The 16594-nt window shown below is 45.5% G+C and overlaps 1 long non-coding RNA gene across 1 annotated transcript in view; it reads left to right on the forward strand.

Annotated features, from left to right (window-relative positions):
* The first annotated feature begins 2148 nt into the window (after positions 1 to 2148).
* Positions 2149 to 16594, forward strand: part of LOC134425023 (uncharacterized) — an 88216-nt gene continuing 73770 nt past the window's right edge. The window contains exon 1 of the long non-coding RNA XR_010029565.1: positions 2149 to 2256. This is a non-coding gene — a long non-coding RNA (uncharacterized LOC134425023). The remainder of the gene's footprint in view (positions 2257 to 16594) is intronic.

Raw genomic sequence — 16594 nt, forward strand, 5'->3', positions numbered from 1 at the left:
TGGGGTGAAAGCGGTGGTCTTCATTTTCCTTGGATTAGCTGAAGCTCCTTCCACTTTTATACTGGCAACGTGAGGTTTCATCAGACCTCTGATCCTGCCTTGAATAAAAATACAGCATTGCTGTCAAGCAGAGCAGAGGGCTTGAACTTAACTGGATTGAAGCACTGGATTTGAGGGAGAGTTCTTGGCTCATGGAGGGAGTTGTGGGGGCTCCAAATTCAGCTCAGGCCTAGGGAGTCCTGTCTGTGCTGCTGACTGAAAAACTTCACCCTGAATTTCCTTCCAGGACGCTTTGTGTGATGCTCAGCTGTCCCCTGGCTGCAGCTCCATGGATTTATCCCTGACAATGCCCCACTGGCAGCAGGCTCCCTGTCAGTGGGGTTGCACCTCCAGTTCATGGAGATGTATGCACGAGCTTAACTGCAGATAAACGCCACATTTGCTTATAGCTTGGTGTTTGCCTTTCCCATATGAATAAACATCCCTGGCTGCTCCTCTCTGTCCTGCCCACACCCTTGAGAAAACTTTCACAGCCTGTTTGCTGCCCTTGGCTTTCAGTTTGCCCTTTGGACACTTTTCCTGCCAGAGTTTGCAGGTTTTTTCTGACCTCTGCTGCTGGTCCAACGTGCTGTGGTTTAACGGTGTGTTTTACAAGGCAGCAGAAGCCTCAGAGCATCTCCTCTTGCCTCGTTGTGTGTCGTGCCTCCCATCTTGGTGAGCTTGGATGTATCCCCACATGTCCAGTAATGAGCATGGGCTAATTGCCTAGGCAGATAGAAAAATAGATAGGTAATTTGTAGCTATTTAATTTTACATTAGGTGGAGGGATGTAGGGGCAGAGGCTAATGTTGTTGGCATTTCTTTTCAGGGTTGTTAACCAGATATGCTGCCTCTGGGGCATAACAATGCTTCCCTCGGTAGAGCTCTAATACTTTTATTACATTCTTATTAATTTAGCAATGGCCCTAAAGTCTGTGAGGCACCTTCCAAGGCATGATCCCTGCCCTGAGGACCTTGCAGACTAATTCCAAAGCATGATACAACCGGGGATTACTCAGTGAGAGCAAGGACCTAATGGAGTAAGGAATGGTTTGTGTTAGATAAATGGATAAGGATGAATCAGTGCAAGAGTTAATCAGGTTGTTCCTCACAGGCACGTGGGGATAAAGCAGCTCCTCAGGAGATCCGTGGTGCCTTTCAAGCAGGGGCCAGAGCTGGAGGTGTCTCCTGTGTCCCACATCCACAGGGATGGATGGCAGCTCTGGGAAGCAAAGTGCAAGGAGCTATGTGAGCAAATGCTCCGTCAACAAAAACCTTGGCTGTCACCTCCAAAATTGGCCATGTCCTGTCCCCCAGCAACACCAACAGCTCCCACTCCACCTCCCCTCTTAGCCCTTTGTGGGGCAGAGAGCTGGGGGAGGTTTTTTATTTGCAGTGAAATCCTAAAGCTGCGTCTTTTTGCCACAGATTTCAGTTCTTGGGGAGCCACAAAGTGATGGCCCCAAACAAAAGAGCCATGCGGGAAGCTGGGAAAGGGCTTAAGCTCAGGGGTGGCCCAAGGGTCCCCCCACCCCCCCAGCACCTGTCCTCCCTGTCTGAAGCCTGGAGCTGCCCAGTGTGGGACAGATGGGTCTGCAACAGCTGAGGGAGCTCAGGGAGGAAAGCGAGACCAGGAGCCCTCCCCTCGCAGCACCATGGGCTGGGGGGAGCCAGTGGGGAACATTTGGTGTCCATGTGGCATCTGGCAGCAGAGTTTGCTTCTCTGGCATTTCCTTTGGTGAAAGGAAGAGCAAAGCAGTTCCTTTCCAAGCAGCTGCTCCGCTCCTCTGGGAGGGAACAGCATCCTCCTCCTCCTCCCTGCCCTGGCCCTTTGGCAGGGTGCTGCATCCCAGCCCCCTAAATTAACACCCCCAGCCCCAGGTAAACATCCTTTACACTCATTTGCTCACTCATATTTTTCTACTACTGGGAAAAGAAAGCCTCCCTGCACCACTTTAAGAACGAGTTGCTGTGGCAACTGGACGCTGCACTCCAAGGGCTTGGCTCTGTCTTCTTGACATCATTGTTTGACTTCCAGTTGCTGGAGCAACACATCTCTGGGAAGAACCAGGGAGGCTGAGGTTTCTCTTTCTTTCTTCCTTTCTCCAGGTTTTCTCTGGGGCCCTGGAGCAGCAGCAGTGGTTTGCTTTTCACTGAAGACACACACACTGTGAACATATGATGGGAAGATGTCAGGCGGTAGCAGAAGGAATGGGGGTAAGGTCAAGGGCTCCTTACAATGGGGGAATTCCTGCAAAACTGAAAAAAGAGAGGCAGAATGAATGAGCTGTTATGTGTCCCAAGATCAGAGGGTTAGAGAAGTGCCTCCAGCACACTCAGTGTCAGGCATTCGCCATGCAATGCTTTTCTCTTGGTGGTTCTGAGCCCCAGGTTTTCCCAAAGCAGAGACACAGCTGGGGTGACAAGCAGAGAATGTGAAATGCCATCAGATATAAGTCAATACCACAATGCAGCTCCTTCATTTCCTCTCAATGAAATATTAGACTTACAGCTTCCTTCCAAAAACCCTTTCTTGCTGTCCCTGTTGTCTCCCATGGGTTACACAGCCAAGGAGCAGCTGTGTAACCCATGCCAGATAACTTTCTGCTGCAGTGGGATGCAGGAGGGCCATGTGGGACAGCTGCTCACTCAATTATTGCTCTCTAAAAGCTGCCTGTGCTCCTTGGTAATTGTTCAGGGCTCTGGCTGAAGCCACACAGGGTGGCTGGGGTGCTGCCCATTGCACCAATGTCACCATTGTCACCATGTCCCCATTGCCACAGGGGTATCTTGGTGATGCACTGGGAGTTCAAGAACCAGAATGATGCTCTTTGTCAAAATGCTTAGAGCCAGCAAAGCTCAGCTCCATCTTCTTATGACAGCAACTGTCATTAAAAGGTATTTAGATTTATAGAAACATTAAGGTTGGAAAAGACTTCTAGGGTCATCAAGGCCCACTGTTAACCCAGCACTGCCAAGCCTACCACTACTAAACCATGTCCCTCAGTGCCACAAAATTACTTAAAAACCTGAGATATTTCTTGTTCTGAGAATTCTTGCTACGATATCTGGCTGTCCAGCTCACACCACATTTCCATATATATACAAAAGTGCAAACTTTTTCACAATGAAGTTATGGTTTCAGTATTACACCCTCAATGCCCACAAAATACACAGAATTCAAATTAACAAATACACATGCCTCAAAGTCTACACAATGTCAGCCACAAATATGCAGGCAGGAATGCTGGTTGCTAGAGCTTGGAGTTAGCTGTTAGTGAAACATTTGTATGGTGCTCAGATAATTTGTTCTTTAAATGCCACACATGTACCACATGGTTCAGATGTGGTTTGAGGAGCTATAAAATGGGATTTCAAACTGGTTCTGTCCCTGCTCTTAAAGCCATGGCTCAATTAGGGCTCTGATGCATCTCAGCCCTAGGGCTGGCACCCTGAGTCAGGGATTTGTGACTGGCTGGGGTTTGTGGAGCTAAAAAGGCAGGGATGCAGCTGCTTATTAGTGAATTTGTGCACGTGCCAGTCTGCAGTGAAATGTACTTGAAATAACCTATCCTGGGTGCCTCTATGAGGATGATGGCCCTGATGATTTAGCTATTTCGGTTCCAGCCTGAATTATTCATGTATTTGAAAACACTCATGAATTATTTGTGTTTTCGCTAAATATATAATTTAAAACCCCAAATCCTTCCGACAAAATAGAATATTTATTCATTTCTCACTGCTCTGATGTGCTGCCCCTTCCCTGAGACAGCCCTTCAGCCAGAGGCTCGTGGGGAGATGCACAGTGAAGGCAGCAGCATCCCTGCCCTGACCTGTGCCCACAGGGAACCGGCCCCTGTTGCAGCAAGGAAAAGAAAAAGGAATACTTATAAAACTTAGATCTAGCCCCAGTTTGTTTTCTCTAACTTCTGGGCTCTGGGTTTTGGGGAGTGGTGACTATCTCACACTCATGGGTTTGGGATTTGGAGGCTGCTCTCACAAGATGATACACCTGGATTTAAGGTGCCCAGCAGCGGATCAAAGGAGCTTGATCCCTGTGATGGGAACTCCTGATCTGGTACAAATTGAGCACCTGGTTCAAATGCATTTGACAGCTTTGTGGCATACCTTGATCCTGGGAACCTTTTTGCCAAGCCCAGAGCTGTGTGTCAGATTGCCATAACGTGGCCAGCTAACTCAAAGCTGCAGCACATCCCATCATGTGCTCAGGCTAATTCAGCAAAAATGTGTTTGTGCTTGATCCAGATCGAATCTGCCCTGCCACGAAACCTCAGAGCACAGCAGATGTGATATTAATAGATGTGCAACCACAGCCTGAGCCTCTCCCCCTCCCCAAACATCTGCAGAGAGGGGGAACAGCAGGGCTGGGAGGAGGCATCCTGCAGGGACAGCACTTCTGCTCTCCTTCAACTCTGTGAACTTCCCAGGGCTTACATTCATTTTAAAGAAAGCACTTTGGCAAAACTGACCAAAAAAATCTGGTCCCTTCACCTCGGGGGATTTGTTTCTTCCAGGGAAAGTTTGAGTACCTGCTCTCTAGTGAAGCATCTTAATACATCATGTGGTTTTTCTCTTTTTGCTTTTCCCTCACAGGTCTTTCACTGCAGTAAAACTGCCACAGTAATAGTAGTTTTTTAACCTCTTTGGGCTTCATATTATCTTAATGATCTTGATTTCACCTGAACATAATATTGGCCTGAACCGCCCTGTGTCCTTGAAAAATGTCCTTTCCATTTGGTTGCTTCTGAAAGACCAAGGTCTGTGTTCTTCCCTAGTTAAAAAAAAGAAAAAAAAAAAGAAAGAAAAAAAAAAGAAAAAAAGCTTCATACTTTTCCATGAGATTCCCTGGTCTTTTTGCTTTTACATTGACACTACATTCCAGCAGAAATCTTTCATTTTTGATGCTTCTGTCATAAGACTTTAGATTTTTCCCCCCCCTCCCTATTAGCTGATTAATGTGCTTTCATTTTGTCTAAAGTGTGTGTGTGAGTGTGTGTGCGTGTCCTCAACAAAAGCCTTTTCTCTCTTCATCTCTGTGTTCTGGGACCGAGGCCAAGTTGTGATTGTAATAATGTAATCTCTCCTGAATACTTGAAGTGATGGGAAAAAATGAGATTTTGAAAATGAAATAGATTAATCTATACAGCTAGAGGGGGGAAATAATGCATTTTAATTAGCTCTTGAGAGTAATTTTCCTTAAAGTAGTACAAGCCAGGTGTGCAAAAGTATTCTCCTGCCTTAAGAGTCTTGTTTCTCCTTCTGGAGTCCTTGGAAGAGATGGTGACAAGTGACAAGTTCATTTGGGATGCTTCTGTTGAACACAAGGTAACTTGATGGGACCTGATTTTTTAGAGGCTGCACTTAAGGATCCATCTGAAAATCAAGCTCCTCTCCCCCTAAAAATGCCTCAAACCCTGGAGCAGCTGTTCACTTCAGCTCGCAGGAGGACTCTGCTTTTTTGTGCGCTGGTGCACACAGGGGAAGGGTGATTTATCAAGTTGTTTTATTTAACTTTTGTTCGGGATGAGATCATTCCCTGAAAGGTGTTCACAGTTTATTCCCTCGCTGGCTGGGGCTGCTGGCTGCTCTGCAGGCAGCAGGGCAGGGGGGAACGAGGGTGTTTTCCACCAGGCAGGGCCTCGGGGCTGGGCTGGAAGGGAAAAGCTGTAACTCACTGTGTGCCTGCTCCTGCTCTGCCTGAAAATTCCCAATTTTCATTTGGGAAATGAAAATCGAATGGCTGTGCCCATTCTCACAGTCTGGGCAGTGGCTGGTGAGCACCTTCTATACAGCCAGCATGCTCCAGTGACTTCTGATTGTCAAGCAATGCTCGTTACAACCCTTAGTTATGAAACCACCTCAAATATTCACCCTAATTTTTTTTTTGCTTTAATGGTGGAGGAGCAGTTTTCTGATGGTACAGCAAATAAAGTGTGTAGGGTTGTTGCATTGAGCAGTGTTTGATTCATCGATAAAGATGTTTATTCAGAGAATCATGGAATGGTTTTGTTTGGAAGAGATTTTAAAGACCATCCAGTTCCAACCCTTGTGCCATGGACAGGGGCACCTTCCACTAGATCAGGTTGCTCAGAGCCCCATCCAACTTGGCCTTTTCCAAGGATTAAAAAGTTCTGGCAATTTTGGGCTGATTGAGTCTGGTCTTTTCCCAGAACCACGTCCACTTCTCCTGTTCCATCTGCATAACAAAAATCTCCCATCCTGGAGTGCTAACAAGCCCCTCAGCCTCCTCTCTCAGCCCTGGTCTACAACCAGCTGCAAAGGACACACGATTTTAGAGAATGTGCTGTTTTACCTCAGCCTGAGTTTTATATCCCAGCCAGGCATACTGAAATTTTTCAAACTTCCTTTTCAATCAGTCACTTTGGCATGGTAATGGCTTGGGTTGCTCTTTCCTTAAGTCTGTTTTAATTCTTTACCTTTGTGTTTTAGCAGCAAGTTGCCTTGAATTTACAGTTCCTGTTGAATTCCTCTATGAATAGCACCTAGGTTTCCTACTCTGCAGCTGCAAACAAGGTTTAAAAGCTTTTGGGATTTCTTGGCAGCTAATAACTCCCAGACTCCAGCATAGTTCATTTTCAAAATGTTTCTCATGCTTCAATCTGGACAGCGTTATGCAGGTCAGGGAATCCTGTCAGACTGGGGGCCAGGGGAGGATGTTCCATCAAAAGCTTTTTTGGCAAATTAAAAGGGGGAAAAAAAACGCCAAAAGGACCTTTAGGAATACGGCTTAATATCCTTTCCATCCAAAATAGGAAAAGCACCTGTAACTGATGCCAAGCACAGGACAAAATAAATAAATAAATTAAAAAAAAAAATCCCCAAGCAAAGACCTCCAACTGGAAATATTTCCTGAATGATCTCACTGAGAATCCCGTAAGTGGCTGGATCAGTTTTTGGGAAAAGGGAACATGGGCTCGAGCTCCACATTGAAAGACAAGAAAAAGCTTCGGGAAAAAAAGAATGAGCCAAACCCAGATGCAAGCTGTCAGAGGTGCTGGCAATTTTTTCATTCCTGATTGGGACCTTTTGACATTTGCACCTAAAAGGTCACAGGAGTGCAGCAAGGCTTGAGGGGAGGAAGCAGGTCTGAAAATTGACATAAAATGATGCTTGTAGCTTTCAGCTCGTGCCCACCCTGGCACAGAGGCCGGGCAGGGCTTGAAGGGTGAATTTTGTATTTCCAGAGCTGTATCAGTGTGCGAGGGATGTGGCAGATTGAGCAGCAGAGGACTTGTTTAGTGTCACCTTGGGCTTGAGCAGTTCCTTCAGCTGTGCTGTGTGCTCAGTGTGGTTTGGTGACAGAACATTTCCAGGCTCATGCCCTCAGCTAAATTTCAGGCTTCTCATCGTTACAGACTGTCACTTTTAGAAAGAACATCAAGCTCATCACCAAGCTGGGGTTTGTCCTTAACTCAGAGTGGATCTTTGCTTGTGTCTGACCTAGAGTCAGATACTGGCTCTCCTTTTTAATGATGTGTCTGCAATTAGTATTTATTTTAGATTTAATCAGTCAGTGCCTGTCAGCTAAAACCTCAATAATTATGATCTTGTTGTCAGGGAGAAAGGAAATTAAACCTCATGAGGTCACACCAAGGCTGTGAGTCTGTTCTCAGTAAATCTGGGATCCTGGGCAGGACTGAGTGTATTCAGGGTCATGACCCAGAGAAAAATGCAACAAGGTTTTTTTCTGTATATTTGTGCCAAATTGATGCACTAAGGCACATTTGGATGAGTATTTTCACTTAGCAAAAACACCTGCTCAGAGCTGGATTTCACTGTTCTGAGTTTTTGTGACTCATGCTCGGTTTTGCTTCTGCTCTTCTTCATTTGTCCCTCCAAAGAAGTTAAACTGGATTCATCCCGAGATCCTGGATGTATCCTGAGATCCAAAGTCCACCAGTCTTTGCTCCAGGTGCACTGGAAATGTTGCAAGGCATTTTCTTTTCCAGGTTAAGAAATAAAAGATGACGGGATCGCACAGATCAGACCCTTTCAACCTGTGAATTGCAAGGGAATAGAAGAGGCCTCCGTCCTATTTTAACTGCCAGGAAAAAGAATCTTGAAATCTTTCTTTTCCATTGCAACACAGGCTTATGAGATAGAAGAGACTGAGAGCTGCCAAAGTAAATCCTCACTGAGAGCCTGCTTGGAGCTTTAGAAAAGATCTGAGGAACTTATCTGAGTTGAATTAGTTTGCCTAATCCTAGTGATAATTTGGCTGGAGGTGTTCGCTCCCCTCAGACACAGTGCATGCTGCAGTGCTCAGGCACAGATTTTACAAGAGCAGAGACTCTCAGGGAGCTTCCACAGCTCCATGTGAGCACCTCCAGCTTGCCAGACTGATGCACTCCATCAAAGTGGACTTTTCTATCCCAGTGTGATGGCTGGATGTGAGCTACAAGCCTTGCAACTGCAGGTCTGCTTAGCAGGAGAAGTAATGCATGTGCCATATGGTAGGAATTGATGTCTGGTAATAGATGTTTCATATATTCCAAGAACAACATTTGCTCCAAATGAAAATTCATACTCTTTAACTCTTTTTTAACCCACAGCTCGATTTTAAGTTGAGCCTTCTGCTCAGCTTTAAGGTTCTCATTTCTCTGAGATTCCACAGCATCCATAACAAGCATTTCATCCTTCCTCCACAAATACTCTCTGTGGGCTCTTCTTCACATGTCCCTCCATCCCTGGTGCCCTGCTGGGAGGGCTGCAGGTGCTGACAGCTTTTAATGAGCTGCAGAAACCCAGGGCAGAGAGGGATGCTTTCCAGGGGGGAGGGCAAGCTTATCTCCTCATTTCCAATCTCAAAAATACTCTGGGCTCCTGGGAGATGAAGGGCCTGTGTCTGTAAATGTAGAAGGTAATTCCAGCAGTGTTTCTGGCAAGTGGAGATGATGGAAACACCATGACAGAACCACCCCATGGTGAAGGTGTGGTTGGAGAGGGCATTTCTGTCCCAGGCTCAGTGTTCTCCACGACTGTGCCCATCTCATTGAATGCTTATTTAGGAGAATCAGAGAGAAGAGGCTCCAGCATTACTGAATTTTATTTTATTATAGAATTATTACTGAATTTAGTATATAGAATATATTACAGAATTTTATTCTATTATACAGTATTTTATTGCATTTGGGGTTTCATGGTCAGATATTTAATTTTAGAAAACCCAAACTACTTTTTTTAAAATTTTTTTTTATAACTTACAGTATTTAGTTGTAAACCAGTAAGTTACTTATTGGAGAAATTAGAGGAACCAAAAGGAAAAATTACTAAACAATTTGTAAGCCTCAGAGTAAGGCTGTATCTTATTTTCCAGCATTACTGAATAGCTCAGTATTTTATTGCATTTGGGGTTTCATGGTCAGATATTTCATTTTAAAAAACCCAAACAAACAACTTTTTTTAATTTTTTTTTATACATAACTTACAGTATTTAGCTGTAAAACAGTAAGTTACTTATTGGGGAAATTAAAGGAATCAAAAAGAAAAATTACTAAACAGTTTGTAAGCCTCAGAGTAAGGCTGAATCTTATTTTCAGGAGAGATGTGATCCTTAAGTACGTCATAAGAATGACCCTGCTAAGTTCTTTCTGCATAATTTAAACCTGACTTGGTTCAGCAATAGCAATGCTTCACTCTCTTTGGGTATCTTCAACGAAAATCACCTCTAAATCATCCTTTAGGAACAAATGTGGAAATGCAGTAATGTCTGGAGTGGAGGATGAAGTGTTCAAACAATGCTGGCACTGCTCAGCACTGAGCTTTCCTGCCCTGGAAATTCACAAAAATACCAATTTCTCTGAAGCTTTTAGGGGCATGCAAGGTACCAGAATATGCTCAGTGGGTTTAGGAATCACCATGCAAACCCGGACTGCAGGACTGACTTTGGGGTCTCCTCAGAGCTTCATACATTGATTTATCATGGGATTTATCCCCACTGCCCCCTGATCTCTCCAAGCTGGTCCAGGAGAAAAGGGCATTGACCAAACCCCCATGCTTGGATCTGCAGGACACATGGAGAAATGGATATCTTCAAAAACAGCTGGGCTTTGGGTATAAGACAGGCAAGTAAAGGTCTTCACCTAGGCACAACAGTCCTTCAGCTGCTCCACATGTGATATTGAAAATATATCTAGAATCTAGACCACTAATATGAAATATATCTAGAATCTAATATAATACATAAAATACAAATCAATAATATATATATAGTATGTATATGTCCTGGACACAGTTATACTTTTCCCTCTGGCACCTTTCCTTTTCTTCCTCCCTGTACATGACTCTGTTCAAGCTGTGCCACTTAAAGTGCATTATTTTGGTTTTTGTCAGGCCTTTCATTCCAGTGGGGCAAAGGCAGAGTCCCATCAGACAGAGTGGCAAAAGCTGTGTCTGGTGAAGTCAAGGGGTCACAGCATCAGTTCAAAACAAGGGAACAAAAACAGAGCAGAGAATTGCAGACAATATGTTGGGAAAGACTCCAAGAAATTAGCAAAGCTGCCTTTTTGTGTGGACAAGATGTGTTGACTGGACAATGGAGTGGGGAAACACCAGGAAGAGACCTTCCTTTGCAGAGGCAGACTTTATCCAGTGTTGTCTCCTTCCTCCTGGGCTGGCACAGAGTGTTTGGGTACCAGGGGAAGATGCAGGGCAGGTCCTGGTCTTCTGTGACAGCCCTGAAGGCTGTCACTCTCTGTATTTGTGATACACAAATCATATGTGGCAGCAGAGGGAGGTTTTCAAATCTCCTTTTCCAGCATTTAATGGGACTCTGAGTAAAGGGCACAGAGTCCTGGAGCCTCCTCCCATGTCTGGATGTTTTGCTGGAACAATATTTGGGATGCACAGACCCATTTTTTCCCCAGCTATAAGGGGAAGAGAAATGTAAAGAGAGAGGGGACTGCTGGTAGGAAGGAGGAAGCCTGAATATTCTTCCTGCATGATCACACAAGCAGCCCACACTTATACAGGTTATAGGTGTTGGCTTCTCAATTTTGATGTGATGGGAAGGTGCCTAGAATGATGAATGACCTCCTTTAGTGGAAGAATGCTTTCTGTAACTGTAGCCATAAATTCATATCTAAACCTCCAGCAAACTGAAAGGCACTTCCATCTGCCTGAGGAAGATGGTGTTGGTTTAAGTATTGTTTTTCCTGAACCATACTGTTTCCTATCAATATAAAATCTCTGCAGAGAAGGGGCCTGTGAAGAGAATTGCTTGTGATGAAATAGAGTTTTGTGGAAGCTATTTAATATTCTTCTGAAACTAGACAGGACTACCATCCAGAAATGCTGGAAAATACCCACTCCCCAAAAAAACAGCACTTGGTGTGTCCTCCTGCAGTCACTCTGATTTCCACCTTGACTTAACCAGTCAGTCCAGTCAGGGCTGGCAGGCTGCATTGTCCCATCCCTCTTCCCAGCCCTGGGATGAGATGAGGATCTGCCTGGCAGTGGCACAGGGAAGAGCAGGTTCCAGAGCCTGCAGATGCACAGATAAAGATGAGAGGACATCTGGCAGAGGTTTCTGAAGTGGCTTCAAGAGGGGAGGAGGGAGGGGCAGGGGGGTCATCCTCCCCTCTTTTGAAAACTCCTGGGTCCTGGGCAGGGCAAGCCGCCAGATGTGAAGGGATGCTCGGCCAAAGGAAAACTTCCAAAGGCTCAACCTGATTTTCAGGGGTGTTCCCATGCAAAGCTTTCAGACTGGTCTCTCTCTTCAGCCTTGCTCCCAATCAGAATTATTTTCAGGCTGGTGGTACACTGCCCCACCCTCGGCCCCCACAGCTTGCACGTATCCACCAAAGATATACAAGTTTTGACTTTTTTTCAGGTTCTTGTTATTTAAAGAAAGAATAATCTCAAATAAGCACAATCTGTGATCGACCCATGAAGTCACTTCAAGGTTGTGCTGTCTGATAAGCACAAATAGAGATTGAATATCTAAAAATTCATATATCCCCCCTGAAGCCCCCCAGCTCAGAAGTACAAATATCTCTCACACACAGAATCACCCAGGGTCAAATTCTCTGCTGGTGTAAACTGGCAGAAATCCACTGACTTCTCCCATAAATCAATTTAATTAAAAATGTCTTGTGATGTGTCTTTGTTTAGCAATAATGTTCATTTGAGAAGGTGTGATAGCAAGAATACAAATCCCCTTACATCCCCTCCCTCCAGCCCTCTGGCTAAATTTTGTTTGTAAAGAAAATATTTGTTTTTTGAAACCGGAACAATAAATGCATTGTTCACAAGGACTCTTTTGTTCTGCCAATGCATCCACTCAGAAGAAGCTTATCTGAGGTTGTGGATTGGAGAGGGAGGAGAGAAAGGGCTAATTCACAGGTAGAAATTGCCCATAAACGCAGGGACAATGAGTTCACCTGATAAAATCAGACCACCCTCCCTGCAAAACTATACCTGAAGCATAAAAAAATTAGTACTTTTTGAACTTCTGCAACGCTGCGATTTATTTAAGAACGTTTTTCTTTTATCTATTCCACAAATCTGACTATTCCACCGGGACTACCCCATTAGGCTCAATTCAGCAAAATGCTCCCGAGCTTAAACTCACCGGCAAATCACTTAAACACATGCTTAATTTTAGGCAGGAGCTTAAGTCTCAGGCATTCGAACCATTCCTGTGTGATTTATTCCTGTCCTTCTGGAGAGCACAAGGAATGCAACTTGGCCAATCCGATAAGGAGGCAAAACCAAAGTGACAGACCGAGGTGTTGGGAAATATTTGCTTGGCTCTGAACTTGTGTATTGGCTGGAAAGGGTTCAGATGTTTCCTTGAGCTCTGCAGGGAATCCTCATGGGTTTTCCCCCCGTTTTTCACATGGGCTTTAGGCAACGCGAGGGCTCCTAAGCCCCAGGTGCTCTCGCTCAGCCCTTGACAGCATGAAACACATCAGGGCTGCTTTGGGAAAAAAAATCGGGACAGATGGTCAATGTTGGATTGCTATGGCTGTCAAGGGTCAGCTCTCGACCAGGGCTCTCTCAGCCTTCAGTGCATCTGTGATTTTAGATGACTTAAACTGTATGGAACATTTGCCACAAGTGCTTTCTCACATTTAGGCCCTCCCAAAACCTTGAAATGTGAGGTGTCACCATGAAACTGTTATTTGGCGTGCCAGGACCAAGAGCAGGTCGTGCTGGAGGCTGTCACCCCAGTCATTCCTTGAACACCCTTTATTGGAACTCAGCACATCCCTCCGGGTGCCCAGAGCTGCCAGGGGGCTCGGAGACCCTGGCACACAGCCCAGAACACCTGGGGATTTGATTATGACCCGTGGAGCAAATCACCAGCTTTGTATGAGGACCTGAATGCCACAGAAGTTTAAATAGTATAATAACAAAATTATCACTAGGTTTTGGGATTTTTAGAATGGGGGTTTTGGGGACAAGATGGAGGGACTTGGGTGTGTCCAGTCCTTCTGCTTCTTCTTCTCTACCTCCATCTTCTGCTGTGATGTTGGCACTTTGGGATTGGTTTAGAGTAGAAGTTCACTGTCTAACAAAGGTGATATGTTAGACAGTGCACTTTTGGTATTGGAAAGTAATTGTAAATCTGTTATTGGAAAGTGATTGCAAACATGTTATACGTAGCTTGTAGTACAAACAGACAACATTGCCCCGGTCAGAGTGCCACTGGCTGCCCTGCTGAGCAGATCTGGGCTGGGCAGGAGGAACATTTTATAGATAAGGTATTATAACTTTAAGAATGAAAACTGAAGAAATCCAGTTCATTCTTCGGACACGTGGGCCGAAACAGAGACTTTTCACATATCTGGGGTCTGCAATTAAAAAGAAAACTCCCGGGAACCCTTGTGATCATCTCATTTCCCCTGGTGAAGGAGCTATCCAAGCTGTGCCCTCGGGTACCACTCCTAGAATGACACAGGATCTTTGCACTGCACTTTCTCTGGTTTTAGCCCACCCTGGAGCTCTCCCTCCTCAGGAGGAACTGCTTCTCAGCCTTTCTTTCTCTGCAGAGCATCCCACGGTTTCCAGGTGGGATCATGCAATGGTTTCCAGCAAGAAAGTCCTGGGGACTAAAGGAGAAGCTTGGGGGGAAATCCTGACATTGAATATTCACTTTGTCCAGGAGACTAAAGGTGTAGAGAGCTCATGCAAGGATTTCCTTGGAAGTGCAGGAGGTGCAGTTCTTCCATGCATGAAAAAGAATCCTACAGTGCTGCTACAGTGAGGCCATCCACTGAAACCATAATGGCTTTATTAAATCCGTTTTTTTTCTCGGAGATTTCCCCACATTTTTGCTGGATGTGTTGAGCTGATGAGTCCTGTTCACTTCCTGAGATGTTTATAGGCTTTAATAATGAATTTGATGGATAATTTTGTCCTTTGTTTTTAAATTTTAGCCTGTATTAACTGAGGATGTATTGGGGGATAAATGAATATTTCTTACAGACAAGTCTTTAATTTGATCCAAAGCACTCTATTTTACAGAGTTAAACATTACTGCTGGAAATAATTTCAAATTTGCACAACACTGAATCCTTAGAATAGTTCTGAATTGAGCTTAAATCTTGTGTGGACAGAAAACTTTTGGGGACTGAAAGAGGGAAAAGAATCAGAAAGGGATAAAAGAGGAAAGACCGCAGGAGCTGAGATAAAGAAAGACAATCCCTTCATCACCTGAATAAAACCCCACTAAGTGTTGAAATGAGGTCCAAAGATACTCGCTGAGGCCGTGAAGTAGAAAAGCAGCAATTATTTCTTTGGAAAGCCTCTCTCCAGGATTTAAGCAGAAGCCTGGAGGGGGCTGCCTCCAGCCAGAAGGAATGGCCCCTGGCTTCACCAGGAGAGAGGGAAAGAAAGGAAGCAATTACCCACTGAACAATGGCGAGTTAAGGAGCTCCTTTGGCTTCCAAACCCAAGCTCCCTCCCCAGTGGGATTTCCAGCTGGGAGAGAGGAGGAGGAGGAGGAGGAGGAGGAGAGGGCCCCAGGGAGGCAGCAGCTGCAGGCTGGAGCCCCTCTGTGCCTGCGATGTCCCCATGGACAGGGAGGGGATGGAAATCCTCTGAGGATGCTCAGGGATGGGCAGCTGGAATAGGGTTGTGCTGTGGACCCACTTTTCCTTCGTCAGATGGTAGCAGAGGAGGTTTAGGTGGGAAATTAGGAAAGGGTTATTCACAGGAAGGGCTGTCAGGGTGCCCAGGGAAGGAGTGGAGTCGCCATCCCTGCAGGGGTTTAAATGACATGATGACATGTAGATGTGGCACCTGGGGATGTGATTTTGTGGTGGGATTGGCTGTGCAGAGATGACCTTAGAGGGCTTTTCCAACCTGAATGATTCTGTAATTCCCGTTCCTCTCTGTACTGTCTCCTCCAAAAAACTCATCCCTCTGCTCCTCTGGAATTGAGGAGGAATTGAGGAGGATTGGTCAAACAAAAAAGTGGAAATCCTGGGCCCATTTCTTTTTTAAACTAGAACCCAAATCAAACCATTGCAGGCCCCCTCTCAAGCCTGCCTGGCCATCAGGGCACATTGCAGAGCATCTTGCAAGCAGCAGAAAGCTGCTGAGGTTTAAGGCACTGCTACAGAGAGATCCCTGGTGGATGAAATGAATCAGCAGCACACACAACCCAGTGGGAAGGGCAGACAGAGGAGTCAGAGACAGGAGAGCCTTCCAAGCTCCATCACCCTTCCAGGGCAGGGGGAAGGAGGGACTGCTCCTCATTGCCTACACTGAGGGCGTTTAAACACACACACACACACACACACACAGACACAAACACACATTCTCCTGGTGGCTGTGCTGCACCAGGGCATTCACCCATCTCCATGATCCCCCAGCCCCTGGCTGTGCAGGAACAGCCCATGGCATGTGTGTGTCAGGCTGAGCGCAGGGAACAGCTGGAGCCTGCTCTGTTTTATGAGGTCAGTAAGGCTCTGGTAGGTGCTGGCAGCCCCTGTGCCCCTCCTCTCCCTCCTCCCCCAGCCAGGCACCCAGCCCTGGCCTCTGGCCCCAGGGCTGTGCACAGCTGGACAATATTTCTGGGCTGCCTGAAGCAGCCAATTCCCACTGCCTTTCTCAGCCAGCCTGGTTCCTCTCCGTGCATGACCTTAAACCCTTCTTCCTGTTCTTCCCCTTGCTGCCTTTTCTTTATGCTTTGCCTTCCCTGACTTGGTTCTGCATTTTTCCTCTCCCCATCCTTTTGCAGTTAGGTCAGAGGGATGACTTCCCATCTCTAGGGCACTTATTTCTGGTTGTCATCTGTCAGTAGTGTTCTGCCTCCCTCACTATTCATATTTCTGTCAGGGTTGTCCAGAGGCATTCCTGCAGCCACAGGTTGTGACAGTGTTCACAGGGGTCTCAGGCTGAGGGAAGAAACAAGGATCTGACTCCATGTTTCAGAACGCTTGATTTATTATTCAATTATATATTTATTATATATATTTATATATATATAAATATATATAATGTATATTTATTATATATATTACAGTAAGACTATACTAAAAAAATAGAAAAAAAAAGATTTCAT

This window comes from Melospiza melodia, chromosome 15 (genome assembly GCF_035770615.1).
Source record: "Melospiza melodia melodia isolate bMelMel2 chromosome 15, bMelMel2.pri, whole genome shotgun sequence".
NCBI lineage: Eukaryota > Metazoa > Chordata > Aves > Passeriformes > Passerellidae > Melospiza > Melospiza melodia.